Genomic DNA, 17,285 nt, shown 5'->3' on the forward strand with positions numbered 1-17,285 from the left:
GCCAATAAGGCTAATAGTGCTTGCCAGGGCTGCATCTAGGGCTGTTATTTATACCGGGTTTTGCAAGAAGGAAGTAATCATACGCATAACAAAATACAGAATCAAAATATACTTATTTTGCATTTGAGGGCTGAACACAGTAAAAATCTCTTTTCAGCACAGCTTTTTCTACTGTAGTGAGAATTTTAGTTAAATAATGGCACTTCTCACAGCATTCATGGTCAGTACTCACTGGCAAAGAGACCAGACCCGACCTGACTTTTAACTGGGCTGTTCAGTTTACCATTAGCTTAGCAAGATGGACACAGCCAAGAACTCACTGTCCCAGTTTCTCAGACAGCCTGACAGTGGCTGCTGACTCCTCCATTGCAGGACAGTGAGATAAAGTCATTCCCATTTTAACAGTATCGCAGAGCAGTTTCACATGCAGCCCAGATACAATCATGCTGAAATCAAAGAAATAGACCATAAATGAATCCTTTAGTGTGAGAAGTAGCAACCTCAGCTACTTATCCTCCAGACATACTCCGCTAGCAGAACTGATGCAGGTCCAGTGTGAAAGGGAACAGTTAAAATAATGATGCCCTTTACAATCGTTTGCACCCCTTAAGCCTTCTGAGCTCTCCTCCCTGGCAGATGCCCCTACGTAACATAGAAACACAGGCACACTCTTGAAAGTGCTTCTTACCTTGAACAACCTTCTGTCCATGATCCTGTTCAGGAAAGGATTTAATGGCATATATCTATGCTTATTTAAGCAAAGCTGTAAACATGTACTTAAGCTACCAATACAATGGCATTTAAGTTATGTTTAAACACTCTCCAGAATAAGTTTCTTCTTCTAGAAGAAGAATAGGAGAAAGGATGAACCATCAACCCTCTTCCCTCCTTTAACAGACAGGGAAGGAGGCTCAGAGAGATAATGCAACTTGCTAAGGACCAGTCAAGAAGTCTGTGGCAGAGCTGGGCCCTAACACTAGACCTGCTGTTAATCAGTTTAGTACTTTAACCCCAAAACATTTTTCTATTAGAACAGTAATCAAAAATTATATAGATTATTTAGTATGTAACTGGATAATAGAGAGGACAGTGAGGTGAAAGCTGTGCAATACTCTAAAAACAAGAAAGCATGCCTCCATCACTGAAAAAATGTGAAAGCCCACGCAAATGTTTTACTCTGGCATCCCCATTTTATAATGATCACATGGAAAAAACTGCTATGAAACCATTCAACAGAGGAAGACTGTAAGGATTCAAAATCATCATTAGGATCTGCAAAATATTAGTATTTAAAATATTAACTATTAATATAACTATATTATAATATAATAATATAAATTATACTCATATAATATATAACTATTAACTATTAATATAACTATTAAAATATTGCTATTTAAAAATTTCTGAAGTATGATATTAAACATCCATACTACTGTTGTGTCAAGAATCTGAAACATTCTTATCTATATAGTATCTCAAGTAAACAGAAAACCACATCAAGGGAAATAACTGACAAAACCTTCCAAGTATACAATTTAGTCCACAGGCATGTTTTTACTGTTTTTTATTCCTTGCAACCTGATGATAGTAAGTTTTTTACTTTAAAATAAATTGCTTCAGAACTTGACTCCATCCTTGCACTTCAAGAAAAATGGACAAGAATAGTTTCAGCAAGAATTCCTTTGCATCTATAAAATATACCTTCCTCTTCAGCTAGAACCAGTAAAAGGACATTTTCCTTATTTCAAATTTTGCCACAAAAAATGTAACTCTGGCTCAGTTATTTTCATTTCTCTTCTCACCTGCTCGACAAGTTCAAATTAATACAACTGGCAAAACTGAGAGTCCTGTTATCTGAGCTGCAGCTCAATTGGTTCAAAGGCAGTTGGGAGCAACAGGCATCTTCCAGGACGTGTCCAGAGAAGCACAGAAACCTTCACATTTTGCTGTGCAAAGTCAGTCTTCAAAAGTTTTAGAGAGAATTAAAATGGGCAGGCATAATGTTCCATTTCATCAGATGCATTCAACATTTTTAAACTGAATGGCAGAGATGCAAGCTCAGGATTTCTTCCTTGCTGCCTGCCAAGCAAGTCAGACCTTCAGCCCTTTCTTTTACTTCAGTCTACTTAATGAATGGCAACACGATACAAAATCTCTGATTCAGCTCTGAGCCTATTTACAAACCATCAGCCCAAGAAAGAGAGTAGATCCTCAGTTTTTTGCTAATAAGCTAAGCTCAAAATAAGCCCATCCTTGTCTTTGGCATACAGGTGTTAGCAGAGAGACACCATTTTCCCAGGGTAAATACAATGGAAAGTTTTTCTACATAACTTGTGAAGCTGCAATGAGCTCCTGCCTAGCACATCAGCAAATCTAAATATCTATGTTGACATCCATACTAAAAATTCCAACTTTTAAAATCACAAGTTATAACTCTTTTTCACCTCCAAAGAATCATTAGATGCCTAACACAAAATTCAGTCGATTTGAAGACACAGATCAGAGAGCTGGCTGAAGATCAGGCCAGGCCATATTCTCAGGTAAAAGGATGTACCAAGGAGCTAGGTAAAAAAATGTTAAGCTTAACTTAATTTCTGACAAAAGTTCATTTCATGCAAACATTTCCAGAATGAGGCATTTGTAACTTTTGTGCTGGAAACATGTCTTAGATCTGTTTGCCGTTTCAGAGGACAGGTGAAGAATGACCTAACAGGAGAGCCAAATGACAAATTATGTTGTGTTGGCCCCTGAAAAGAGAGACAACTATGTTTAAGTCCTTGTTCCAAGCCAGAGAAAGCAGAGACTCAGACCTTTATTTACCATGATGTACTTTTAGTGTCCTAAATACCTGAATAGTTTCTGTTCCAAGATAGCAGGTTTCCATTTTTGCTGTCATTATTTTCTTGCAAATTTCAAAATATCTAAAGTTTTCCCTATGTTAGACAAAGATCAACAAGAAAAGCTCAGTTCAAATGGTATTTTGTACACCCAGAAAGCTTTGCAAACCCATCTCATAGCTCACTATGACACACTCAGCCCTGGCATAAGTGATTCCATCGACTTGCACAGGTTTGTGCCTAGTTTCACAAGGTCTGATTTAACCCTGATCTCTAAACTGCTCTTGGACAGACCTCAGAGCTGCTTCCATTTATTATTTTCTACCACAAGCAACTATTCCACTATTCAGCATCAATTTAAAATCAATTGCATAGCACCACAGTCAGCCAGTTATCTAAATATACCTCAGATAGGTAAGGCTCAATTACACTGGAGGAGTGAAGAATACATAGAAGAGATTCATCACCAACTCAGATGGATATCAATAAAACATGTAATCGGCAGAGGACTGCATGAAATATAAGAACGTGGGCACATTTTGTGAGTTAATTCTCTTGTATTTCATTAAAATGAACTTTTAGTCTTTTCTTCACTTTTTTTCATACTGATGAATTCAATGGAGTGAACAAGACAAGACTTTTAAAGTAGTATAAGTCTGTGCGCAGAGCCCATGATCTAGGCCATAATAAACAGTGAATGTTTTTGCCTTGTTCTTGGCAGAATTATTCCAATGACAGACTCTAGCCAACACCCAGAACACCGGAAAATTTTGTCTTGGCCAGGGCCTAGGTGTGGATTTCACTGGTGAAACTTCTCCGCAGGGATTTCCCTTACCATTCCCCTGGCCCATCAGAGCAGCCACAGCAGCACTGCAGGACCCAAGCACAGGTCAACAGATTGCGTGGCTGGCACGGCAGACCCAGACCTGGCGTACAGCTCCCCGCAGAGCAGACCTCAGCCAAACCACCCAGCAGGTCACCCAGAAAGGATTGAGGAGCACCAGAATAAGAAGAGTTCAGTGTGACCGAACAAATGGGATTTAAACTCTGATTTTGTGCCCAAGCTAAATGCTCCGAGAGCGCACTTAGAGATGTGTAATAGACCAGGGATCTTGACTCAATCTTGACAACTCATTGGGTATATGATATGCTTATTAGATACTAATAGCAGCTCAAGAGCAATGGGAGAAACGACCTGAAGGAATATTCCTTGGGATGAAGAACAAGCCAATGGAAACAAAAGAGAGATGAACAGGAGAGCCAGGGACAGGAATGGGTAAGGCACCATTATACCCCTTTTCTCTTATTTCAGCTTCCTCCCAGGAGAATTTTCTTGGGTTTTAGAAGTGTTCAACATATTTATTCTCCCTATTTGATAGATGCAAAGACAGCTGGAGTTACAAATTCTTCTTATACTGGAATTTCAATTTTGTGCCACACACAAATGTAGAAAAGCAAGTAAAAATAAAAGAGTTTTGGGTTATCTATTGTCAGTCAAAACTTCAAATCCACTGCATTTGTACAGTGGCTTGGTGGTTTTGTTTTGTTGTTTGGTTTTTTTTTTTTAATTTAAGAGCAATAAAAAGCTTTTATTCTAGATTCAATAATATGGAAAGCTTTGGAGCTCTGCATCCAAACAAGTTTTTAGCAGTGTAAGCATACATTCATCTTTTATTATTACTATTATTCTACCACTATTACTATTATGTGCTTTTTTTCCAAAGCTTTGTTACCTGTGTGAGTCCTATCCTTATCTGTCATGGAATAATTTATCAGTCCCTTACCCTTGGAAAAAGGAGAGGTTTCCTTTTCTTCTTCCTTGAATGTTATCTGCTCCAAGACAAAATATAACACCTGCTGTTTTCTATCAATTACCTATAAATAGAAAAAGATAACGCTATATTTGATATCGTATCTCTTTGTGAATAAGTCGGCTAGTTATATTTTTCCATGGAATACACAATTAGTATATACACAATAGAATCGAAACAAAATAAGGACCGAGCTAAATCTGCTTTTGTAAGCAAAAGGAGTGGCAAATGCGAAAATAGGTCACTTTACAGAGTCTCCTGGCCCTAGGGATCTGCAGACAGGCTTCTGACAGGTGCTGGAAGCTCTGCGGGGGGAGACAAGCAGAGGCAGGGACCGCTGGTGTGATGTAGTGCCCAGGCCACCCCATGCTGGGGACCTCAGCCCTGCAGCGCCTGCACGTGAGCCAGCCTTTGGGCTAACACACCCCCAGGACTGCTCACTGCTTGGGATGCTCGCCTCTCTGTATGGGGGATTACCTTGTGTCCGGCACCCTCTCTACCAGGAAGGAGGAGACACAATTTAACAGACATTTAATAAACAAACTGCAGGAAGGCCAGAATCATTCGTGGGCTGCAAAAGAACTTCGACGCATTCTGCATGCCATTTTGTCAGCAGAGGAAACGAGCTGGGCCCAGCTGGGGATGTAAGCCTGTGCCTCCGCACGCATCCCGCTTTCTTCAACATGCACAAACAGACTCTGGTGTCCTACAAACATTTGCTGGTGCAGAGTCCTTGTGACTGACATGTAAGTGCCAGGAAAGTCCTTGCACAGATGCATTTATTCCAGAAAAACTGCACTTTTGCAGAGAGAGCTGAAAGCATCCCATAATTTTCCTGTTACAAACTGTACCCTCAGCAAGAGCACTTTGATAGCAGAGATCAGCACAACCATACCAGCATATCCATAGCAGTGCTACGTCTGGCCTAAGGTCCTGCTGTTCAACCCCTCTTTCCTCTTCAGCTTTTACCTGGCTGGATCACAACCTTTCACCTTCTCTTACAGCTTTCTACTTCAACCTTCATCATCAGTTCCCCCGCTGCACAAAGGATGCTGAGGCAGGGTAACGTGCACGAAGATTTATTAGCAGGATCCACTGCTGATGACATGCATTGACTAACAGACAAAGTAATCTGGGTGGAAAAACAAAAACAAAAGCAGAGGAGAAGGACAGAGAAAAGAGGACAGGAGAGAGGAAAATGCAGAGAGGAGAAGGAAAAACTCCCCAGAGGCCAGCCAGTAAGGGCAGCCATGGGGTCCCTGGTGAGCATCATCCTCTGGACAGTGTCTCCAGTGGTGATGGAGGTAGGTGGTGATGATGAAGAGGAGGAGAAGGGGTTTTCCCCTCATCCTGAATGTTTCACTGAGACCCACTCGAATTCCCTATGGGTTGCTCCTGCTTACGATGCCGTTAACACTGACCAGAGTACGCTAATCAGATGCAAGCGCTGTACATTGACCGATTGTTAAGCTTTTGTCCACATATATTATTGGATAATGTTTATTGAGCATGTGGATCACTATTATCTACTTTGTTGTGCGGAGTGTTTGCTTTCCCTAATATAAATTAAAATCTACAAAACAGGAGAGAAAGAAAGAGGGGAAAGAGGGGCGATTCTCAAACCAGTGGTAGCTACTTCCATGAAAGCCTGCCATAACAACACTGTCAGGATTTGCAGGTGCAAATCCATGCAAATGATACAAGAATAACAGCATGAAAACAATAATGGAAAAATGCTGGCATGGAGGCTCCAGCTAACAGCTCAACGGCTTCAGGGGGACGTAACAGAGCTGCAAGGAGCAGGCTCTTGCTAAGGCCAAGGCACTTCGGTACCTACAGCACCGTGCAATGCCCCTGCAGCACAGCACATCTTGAAATCGGTGTGTCCCCCCAGAATTTTCTTTCTCATGGGGAGTCAAACAAGATCTATTTCCAGTGTAATCAATATGAATAATTTATTCATATTTTAGTGATTATAATTATCTCGCAGTCTTTCCTAACATAGTGCTCAACTCATACAGAGGTAGCAATGCCAGAACTAAGCATGGGTCTGCAGATTAAAACAGAATTGAGCTTTCTGAATTCCGAAGATTGCAAACAGAATTTGTACCATCCTATCCTTGAATTAAACTAGTAGGCTCACTACGTTTCTGGTTATTACAGGTAGAGCAGGTTTATATCAGAAAACAGAATCCAAACCAGCAGGGGCATCCCAGCAAGGAGGCTGAGGACTGAATGCACATGGTGAGTAAATTATTCTCTCATGTTCTGAACTGCTCCTTCTGGATTGCATTAATGACATGCATTAGTTGTGTGCACCAGCACAGAAAAAACTGAGCCATGTTTCTGAACGATAAATGATCTCTTTATCAAGAAGGGATAGGTGGACTATATAGACGGCAGCAGCTAGACAAATAAACTAAGTCGTCAAATAAACAATTTGTGAACTTCATCTTACTTTCAAGGATTAACTCTAATCTCTCCATTTGGATTCTGTCCTCAGCTTCCATTAAAGGCAAGGTAAAATTACAAGTGCTTGTGATATGTGCAGCCTTGCTGGGCCATTGCCCATGTCGCTCTGAATAAAGAGGGGATTTCAATTATTAGCATTCCCAGGTTAACAGGAGAAGAAAGAGGACAGGAAAATATTCGGAAAGCTCCAGAAAACCCACTAAATGTCCAAGACAGCAATCTGAGCAGTTACTTTCTAGCATAATCTATGACTAAGTGACTAAGTACATCTATCAACATTGTAGGCTGCTAAATACACTGGGAACCCACCACTGAACCTGAAGTGAAGATCCAGGGCAAGACAAGACAAGGCAGACAAGCATGCAGACTCCACTTCATTCCCTGAAAATGTTACGAACGATTTACTACCATTGGCATGGGAAGGAAGGCAGGCCCGCTGCCCTGCGCCAGGGTGGTGGGCCAGCCCGTAGGGCACTGTCGCAGGAAGGAAGAGCCCTGGTGCCAGGCAGTGGGATTTCCCACATGCCCACTTATCCCAGAGAAGAAGGGAACAGGGGTCAGTGAGGCCCATTCCCTGGGAATCATGTCTGTGCTTATCTGGTGATCCAGCAACGCAAAGCACATGCCACTCCCCAGGAGCAGGGGCTGTAATGTCAGTTTTCCCCGAGGGTGCTCCTTGACTCTTGTGTAAAAGGAAGGTGGAAATGCCAACACCAGACTGATGACTACCACCACCCTGTGTGTCCCTATGGGTTTCCAATACTCCCAGCTGAAGAGTCCCGGTTTAACTGAACTCCAGCACACACTGGAGGTGCTACATTCCTTATGCTGCCAGTGGTGAGAGGAAGACACTCGAATTAGGAAGACTAGGTCCTCACTGAATGCTAGTCGTTTTTCTTTTGCCAGTTTCAAGACATTTCCAGACTTATTTGGAATACTCAATGTTCATTTCTAAAATGGTGATACTTGTAAATATTGGTCTCCTGGGTTTCTTCTAAACAACCCTAACTACAGCTGTAAAACAGGGTATTCTAGCAGATGGAAATGTTTACCAGCTGATATCTTTTTTTTTCATAAACAACCTATGAACTTAATTTGGAAAAGGCATGAAAACAAGACAAAAAACTAGGGCAGAAGAGTAATTTCAGAAAGTTGGTAACAAAAAGCAAGTCTTTCAGCTCCCACAAAACCACATACATACAAAAGCATCAGATCACACACTAAGGCATACTCTCTCAATTTTGCCTTCTCCGTTGGGACCATTGGGTCAATGACTATTTCAGGGACTTCTAAAAACTCATATTTTTAACAATTTTGAAAATATGTTAACTCAGAAGATTACTTCTGTCACATCTTTGAAAAAAAAAACCAAAAAACAAAAAAACACAAAACAGGCATTCATTAGAACAATAATGTAGAGAATGGGACAACAGATTTATATTCCATGAGGCTGTAGTTGCAGTTACAGACAGGACGCTCATCCTGTACTCTAAGTTTCACCATTACAAAAGTTTGTATAAACTAGAAAGTGCCATCCAGTTAGAAACTTTTATAAAGGACGTCTTGAAAAAGAATAAACATAAAACCATTTGCAGCAAGCCTCCAGGTCTTACTTAGATGTGCACTCAACTCTGAAGAATCAATCTACACATAGTCCTTGGCCGAACTGTGCTACTGCTTAAAACTAACAGACCCTTGCTAAAACTGTGTGATTCAAATTGTCCTGGGTTATCTTAAAACTTTTCAGCTGACCTCCCACTGCACAGCACCACAGGAGAGAATTGGTTTAAAGCACATGACATCCTCCAAGAAGTACAAGGTTACTACCAGAGCCTTGTTTCTGACCCAGAAACGGAGACTGCCTTTTTGTTACAGAACAGATGGTAGCAGGAAATCAGCATTAAAGCATGCATCTTACAATTGGCATTTAGCACTGTTTCCAGTTTTTAAATATGATTTTCCCCTAAAAAATGCAATCAAAGCATTGTGAGAATTGCATTTTTGTCTTCTCTCGTGGATTTGCAGGTTAAATATCTCAATATACCAGTAAAAGGGCTTTTTCTTCTAAATCTCAGGCCTACAACTTCTCACTGGGGAACTGGAAGTCAAGCTGGGTTGTTTCCATCTTAAACATTAGTACCAGAAATACAGGCTTCAGAAGCCAAATTTAACTCTCAGTTGTGCTTCTGTAAATTCTCTACTTTTAAATCAAGCTATTAGTTTTGAACACCACATCAGGTTAATTGTCTTAAATGGTTCTCAGGGCAAGTATTTAAAGTTGTTGCAGCTGAGATTGGAGGGCTAGAGGTTTCCCTGAGCACTGCTGATGCAGGGACTTGGGACCCTGATGAATATTGTCCTACCAAGGGTCTCTACCACTGGTCAGCCCCACTCTGCACACGCTTGCTTGAGTCTCTGAGCAGAAGTTGCTGGGATGTCTGCTTAATAATCTCCAAACTCCTTTGGCCCTCAGACTGCTGACTCAGACTCCTCTTCTTCTTCTTCTTCTTCTTCACATTTTTCCTGAGGAATAATGGGGATGATATCTTTAATAAATAAGATTTCCCCTAAAGACAGGTTGCAATTAAGTGGGAAAATGAATTATCTTTTCAGTCCGAAGAGGTGAGCACCAGTGCTTCTGTCCCTTGTATAGCAATACATACTGGGGGCAAGGCAGCGTAGCAAAGCCCTGCAACCATGCCTGCCCTGCTAAGTGCCCACTGAACCAAAGAGCGGGCTAAAGCACAGCCCATTCCCCAGGCCACACTCTGCACACTCATACTGCTGAGGTCACTTGTGCCACAGCGACCTATTTCCCATAAGGGCATGTTTCTGATCCACATATGGCAGTATTACATGACTGCAAGTCATTGGGGCACTTATGGCAGCAGATGGAGGCTAAGCAAGAGCAGGCACGCCTGTGCTTAGCTCTCCTTCCTGATACTAAGTGCACATTTTGCTCATGCTAAAAATTTGCACAGGCTCAGTTATTATTCTCCTGAACTCCTCAGGGCTTGCAGAAAGCTGCTTTGGCATTGGCTTGGGTTCAGAGAATTTGGACAAGTCAGTTTAGGATCAAGTGCAAGCTCAGGCCCACCCTGGCAACACAGTCTAACCGCTGCATACAGCTGCATAAAGAATGGATTCATTTCATGGGTAAGCAAGGGAAACTATTGCCAGACCTGCCAATCAGGGACATTTAATCAAAAGTAATTTCACCTTTAAGCCCTGTCACTGAATCTTTTGTAAGCCCATTATTTTCAGACCAGCTCCAAAACACTGCAGCAGAAATTCCAGCAAGCCCAGAAATTTCTGCAACACAGCATTTTTACCTGTTTGTGAAATACTTCCTAGTAAAGCAGACCATATCTTGACTGAAGGAAGCCCCAGAGAAATCTGGTAGATCTCCCTGCTTATTCAAATACACAAAGCTCCACAGCAATACTGGTACATTTCTGAAATAGCTGGTGGCAAGCCATGCTTATTTATTTGTTCAGGTCTACAGGTTCAAATTGCCTCAGCTAACTTACTTGGAACTAATGCCATTATAAATGTTTGTAAATGTCAGAGATTATCCTCTTGGTTGATTTTATATTACTTACTCTTCAGTGCTTTAAAATGATACAGTGTTGTCCTATTTAAAAGTAGACTTTTTCCAAGTACATGCAAATGCACCAAATTCAAGAGTTTCCTATTGTTTTGAAGTTTCTTGAATGGCAGAAAAAATCATCATCCTGCTTCCAGAAAGGAAGCTTCATTGTACTTCCATTGCATTTACTTAGGAAAAAAAAAATCTGCAACAAATGAAAACTTTAGATTGCAGACCTGGGAATGTTAAAGTTCTTACCTATCTATCAGGGAACAGGCATAATTAAATATATAATTTGTAGTATGCACTGAGATTTACTGCAATTTAACCTCTCTTCCCCAGAGTTATCAAGAAAGGAAGATAAAGATACCAGCAGCACTTCCTAGGAGTGAAGCCAGAGTGTTTGCTTTGAAAAGAAAACATTCCCCTCACTATTTCATCTCTAAAATCCCTTTTAGAAGAATACTTAGAAAGGGAAAACTTATGAAAATTAATACCGAAATTACACAAAAAGTGGTCCAGGTCAGGTAATAATACAATCAGTCTTGTCATAAGCAACATCCACCATCACTTAATGGATTTAGACTCAGTGCATATTATGATCTATTTTTATTTCTGAACTTTAGGTACATTTATATCATGCTTTGCTTGAAATGTAAAGCAATACCTAAGAAGAAATAGGGGCCAGAACTGTCAAAAGACACAAAACCAAACCTTACTTTAAGCACTAAAAATTACAAAGCTGTTCTGTACTTACAATCAGCATGAGCCTTACTACTTAGAGAATGGGGCTATATACAAGATGTAACAATAGGAATTCATATATTCAAAATTTGTGCACTTTTCTGCTTCTGCTTCCTTTTATATTCTTAAAAAAAAAAATTGTTTCTCACCCTAATAATCAATGATGCATATCACTGTAAATACTCAGACACCACAGCACAACAATCCAATTTTCACTCCTAAAATAATGTGAGCAATAATCTAAACAGCAGCACATCTATTTTTCTGTCAGACCATTGAAAATCAGGTTTGTACAAAAGCAAAAAGTAGCACTGGAGCAAGGGAGCAAAGAAATTACTTTGAAAGAGCACATATAGAAAAACACTTCTACCATTTTCAATGGCCAAAAATTTGCATTAACATTTGGATTTATCAGCTAAGGACTGATGTTGGTGATACTAGATATAGTCTAGAAATAGGAGCCTCACTGTTTGGAGAGGAGGAATGAGGTAACAAACAGAGACAGATCAGGGGAACTAACTTTGAAATTATGTATTTGCTTAGAGCATTGAATGTTCCCATATTTGCGCAAAACATCCTACTAAACCAATCTCACTGCAACATATACTTCTTGCTAACTAGGCACAGATTATGAAAATCTCGAGACAGATATACTTTATTACATTCAGTAAGCCACTACATAGTAATTCCACATTCATAAAATTTTCCCATATGGAAATTCTGTTTGCAATAGCAACACTGCTAATCTAGATACCCAAATGTTAAAAACAGTCATTTGTGAATATGGCTAATTCCATTCTAAAATACAGCTTATATTACGATAGCAAAAGAACTCTTTTCCTGGTATAATATACATCTTCCTTGGAAGATGTGAGGGTTCACCAGAAAATCTTTTTAAGTGATGACAGAAAGCAATACTTCTGACATCCAAAAATGATAAATATGCAAGACACAAAATAAATTTTTTATTGTTGCCTCATGAATGAATGAGAACATGACTTTTTTTACATGCTGGATGAGCTCATAATATCTCCCTTATGGGTTATTTGAACTTTTCCAGAGAAGAAGGATGATTCGTCTGGCCACATTTTATTACTTATACCACAGATTAGAAGGAATCTTCCTTCCTCCCTGAGACGTATTGCAGTTCTCTGCCAGTCTCTCCTGAACACCCTTCTTTTGTGGGAGTCTTTCTTCAAAAATGGCAAAGGTGACCCCATGTAGATAAGGGATGAGATGCAACAAAAAACCTTAAGCATCATTAGCTATGGAGATCACACTGTTTTAGGCAGACTACCAAAGATGAGCGAGCAGTCTGCTGGAATGTTCAACGTACTCTCACCAAACGTAACTACAAGTTAGGAATAAGTGCGAGTTAGGAATATGCCTATGAGAAATGCACATTGCAGGATCAGCACAAATGCATACCATGCATACCAATTCAAAATGCCTTCCTAAACTCATGGAAAAGCACCTTTCTCATTTCTTTCTCTGAATAAGAATTGTTCTATGCAGACAATAACTGATATTAAGAACTTTCCTAGGAACTGCTAAATTCAACATATTATGTAAATGATGGAATTTATAACTTTTCTCCATCTAAAATGTAATTATAACTCTTCTCTGTGATATAGCAACAATCCTTCTCTGCAAGGAAACGATCCTAATCAGGTTAACCTGAATTTTGACATTGATTTGCATAGGAAAAATATTGGGACCCTGACTACTTATGCATAAAACAGCAGTTATCTGCCTCTAAGACATTTCCTACATTGGTACTGATCTGTCACCTTGCATGACTCTCCCAGCTTCCAAATTGAGCTTCTGAAGTGGTCTGATTTTCACATCACTGTTCCAAAGTCAGCAGCTATTACCCATAACTAATATGATATGACAACACTCCTCAATGTCCCACTCTTCAAATGCCCTTAGAAATTGCCATCATTCAATATTTAGAATTATGCATGCTGGGAAAATGTAGTTCATAAGTATAGCGTCTGTTATGCACAGAGGTTCCTCTCAAACCTTTATTCTTGAGCTCTCGGAGGTAATATGAGCTCTGTGAATGTAGGTGCTTCAAAACAAATACATTTCAAACCAATGTTTTCTTCTACAGAGAACGTCCTTGAAAATATAATAGAAGGAATTTTGACCAAATTGCCTTCTGTTTGCCGGCTGCCGACACAGGTAGATCACGCTCAGTTCGCATTACTTAAGCCATTCAGGTATGCCAACATCCCATTAGAGTTACTCCCAAGCTCTGCAGCTAACTTTGCCAAAACCGCTCTAGATTACAGAAGAGAAATACCGACAAATAATGACATATAATCACCACTTGTGTTCTTCAAGGTGTGTTATCCTGCTGACCTGTTCTTTCTTTCCCAGTGTCAAATATTTCTTTTACAACAGCTCTTCTTCTGTAGCAGAGTCAGTTAATAATCCTATTTCCCATTGGGCTTAAGTGCAAGCAGCCTGATTTTGCTGCCCTTTCTCACATAAACGGCACTTTGTTACATAAACAGATCCACTGAACCTAGTAGTACTTGGACAGTGAGATATTATGTGAAATTGGGTCAGGGTGACAGAATTGAGCCCTTCCCGTTTAAATAGGGCTTAATTCCCAGGTACACACCACTACTGCCTGTTTACACTGCTCCAGCAGCATAAAAGGAGCTTCAAACGGGCGCAAACATGAATGTTAGATCAAAACCAGGCCCATCCCACACGTATTTCTATGTATGCATACTGCAAAGCCATCAGCAAGGTGCACAGTGTGAATGATGGAGACGCAGGTGGTGTTCCTGCGCACAGAAGACAGACAATGAGTGACTGAATGGATGTGCATGACAAAATGTTGTCCGGAGTAAAAGCAATACAACAGCCAGTGCTCCGCTCCTTTGTCAGAGGTTCAAAAGGCCAGCCACAGATCCTCGCATAGAAAAGGGGGAAAGTAAAATGCCCTACAACAGCGGCAGTGGCCACTGCAACCCTTAGACCACCAGGGGAAGTCCCTGAGACCATATGAGCTTTCCTAATGCTTTCCACTACAAATTTTATAAAAGGTTATATTGGTCTATCATAAATGTTGAGACATGACTGGGGTCCAAAGAACCATGGCTCAAAACTCAGGAAGAGGAAGGCATCACTAAAAATAAAGAAGCATCACATGAGAAGATTGGCTCTGAAGGAATTCAATTAATTTTCTACCAAGGGTAAGCAATGTTTATTTAGATGAAGGCAAAAGAGTGAAATATGAACCAAGTATAAGATAGAAATGTAACAGTGTCTTCAGACAAGCTTCTCTCCTATAGAAGACCGACTTCACCTCACCTGACTTCTCAGCACCTTGAGGTGAGAGAAAGCATTAACAAAAGCAATATTTCTGCCTCCACTCTGAAATCTTGAGACTGTGACTTGGTCAGTCATCTGAGTGAGCAACTCACCATTCCCTCCACCATCAAGTATTTGACAGGGTGTTATTTTATCAGTCCTAAGAAGCACTGATGTCTCAATTCATTGCAGAGAGTTTCTGAGGGCAGAAGTCTTCTTTTCAGTCTGCAGACCACAGGAACAGGAGTGTCTAAAGAAATCTTTAAAAATTATTAAAGAGGAAACCAGTCAATTTCCATGAATGGTTACTGTCCTTGAAAGCCTCTTCCGTTTGCATGGAGGGAAAACATAGAGGATATTAGATTGTATTAAATGCAAAATTATATGTATCAGTGTCTTTACTCTGCATTAAACTACATATTTTTTATATTCTCTAGTAGAAATAATTGAATGGACTCAAACATAATGAAATAAGTTAAATAGGAACAGAAGAGAGTTTTGCAAGAACTAACATGGCCCCATTTATTTAACAAGGCCTCTTCCCTTTTGGGGATGTTAACTTATCTAAAGATTGGGTTAATTTTAGTTTGCTTTAGTTTTTAAGGGGTTTTAAAGAAACAGAAAAGAAAGTAGGCAAAAAGATGAACTGTTTAAATGCCTTGGGAAATGGCCAAATTTTCAGACGATACTTAATTGGAAGCACAGTAAAGGATGATAGAGAATGCAGAAGAGCTTTAAACTAAATCCTCAGGCAAGCAGATATCATATGCAGTTAAGTGGGGACAAATTTAGAATGAGACTGACAGGGAAAAAAAAAACAAACTCAAAACATTTTTCTGTTGAACAGAAAACATAACACTAAGCTAAGAAAATATGGAGAAAGAGATTAAAGACTTTGTGAGAGCAAATGTACATTGCTAACAACTAGTACGTCCACACATTTTTTGTTGTGAAAAGGAAAAGTTAGCTCTGTAAGTGGGACTAGCTAGTAAAGATTCAAATTCTGCTTGCCTACATAAAGTTATAGTTTATAACAGGATATGTAGTCTCCAGTCTTTAGGGAAAAAGTAGTTTTGAAGAACAGTGGACATAGTGCAGATGAGATGATAGAAATCTCAAAAGTGTTAAAGCAGAATAGCTAAGAACAGGATCTCAATGTCTTGAAAATTAGCCAAATTTTCCCAGTGTGATTAGATCTAATTAGCACTAAGCTTTCATTAGAAACCCTTTTTTAAAATAAATGATGGGTTAATTTATTACACACTGTCCCTTTTTTATGATGCCTTTTTAGAACAGCTGGGTGCTTTAAATTTATTGCCTTCTATTAAAAAATTCCTATTGAAAATATATGAGTTAGCTTGTTGCACCTTTCAGCACTAACTCAGCTACAGGAAGACAGCAATTTTGACACTCAGGAGAAGTGCTTGAATTATTGCTCTGCTGTCAGCGTGGTTGATCCTGCGTCTAAGTAAATCTCACAGGTTTTATCAGCAATCACACAGCATGCTCTACTCAGTACCTACAACTAAATTATCTTTTAGGGACCCACACTGAGATTTCATTAGTCCTATTTCCAACTTCTAAAAGTTACATTCAGAAATTGCTTGCATCTTTCTTTCCTTTATGGGGATTCTCAAATTCAGACATGAGACTTAAAGGAAAGCTCAAGTACATTTGTGGAAAACCTGAGGGGAGATGACAGATTTTTTAGACCACCCAGAAAACTGGGGTGCTTCATCCTTTTCTTTAACCATATGGACTAAAATCGTACATAACAATAGGGAGTTAGCACAGAAAAAGCTAGTCTTCTAATTTAGCACAGCTTTGTGAGAGCATTATTCTTTCACTGTTGGAAAGCAGAGGGAAATGGTATCCACACTGTATTACTCCTGAAGAGGTTGCTGAGATATCTGTAGAGATTCACACAATGAGACTGATGATGTAAATTACAAAACAGTACCTCACTGGAAAACATAAAGAGGTATTACTGGAAGCCAAAGTGAGAACCGACAGTCTTTCAGTGCACTTATCTAAGCAATCACAATTCACAATTCAAGGCAACAGAAGCAATAAAATAAGTATAATCAAGGCAACTTACTTGCCACTTGCCTAGATACTTTCAATACATAATGGTTTTTTTTGGTTTTGGTTTTTTTTTTCCCTAAAGAAAGAGTCCTGATCTGTTGGTCTTTGCCAACGTATTTTCTTTCGTAAGTCCTGGTAGTGGACAGGCTATATCATATTCTCTGCAATACACAAAATGTGTATTCTCGGCAATACAGCAAATACACACACCTGCTAGGGTTAGAGGCAAAGATGGACTTCACCCAGAAATCAATCATGTTATGGTTAGTTACCCTTTTCCTCATTAGCAGAACTGGCGGTAGAGCAAACATCTGGTCCAGACACATGGATCTTTAATAAGACATGGCAATAATTTGTTTTCCAATTTTCCATAACATCTAAATATATCACCAAGATCACAGCCTAAAGCAAACC

The 17,285-nt window shown here is 39.7% G+C and overlaps 1 long non-coding RNA gene across 1 annotated transcript in view; it reads right to left on the bottom strand.

The window, feature by feature from the left end:
- The window catches only part of LOC148057287 (uncharacterized), a 103,352-nt gene that overhangs the window by 75,132 nt on the left and 10,935 nt on the right, over window positions 1-17,285 (bottom strand). The window contains exon 2 of the long non-coding RNA XR_015703235.1: window positions 4,625-4,715. This is a non-coding gene — a long non-coding RNA (uncharacterized LOC148057287). The remainder of the gene's footprint in view (window positions 1-4,624; window positions 4,716-17,285) is intronic.

This window comes from Nipponia nippon, unplaced genomic scaffold (genome assembly GCF_047370975.1).
Source record: "Nipponia nippon isolate SJK-2023a ecotype South Korea unplaced genomic scaffold, ASM4737097v1 scaffold_1, whole genome shotgun sequence".
In the NCBI taxonomy this organism is placed as follows: Eukaryota; Metazoa; Chordata; class Aves; order Pelecaniformes; family Threskiornithidae; genus Nipponia; species Nipponia nippon.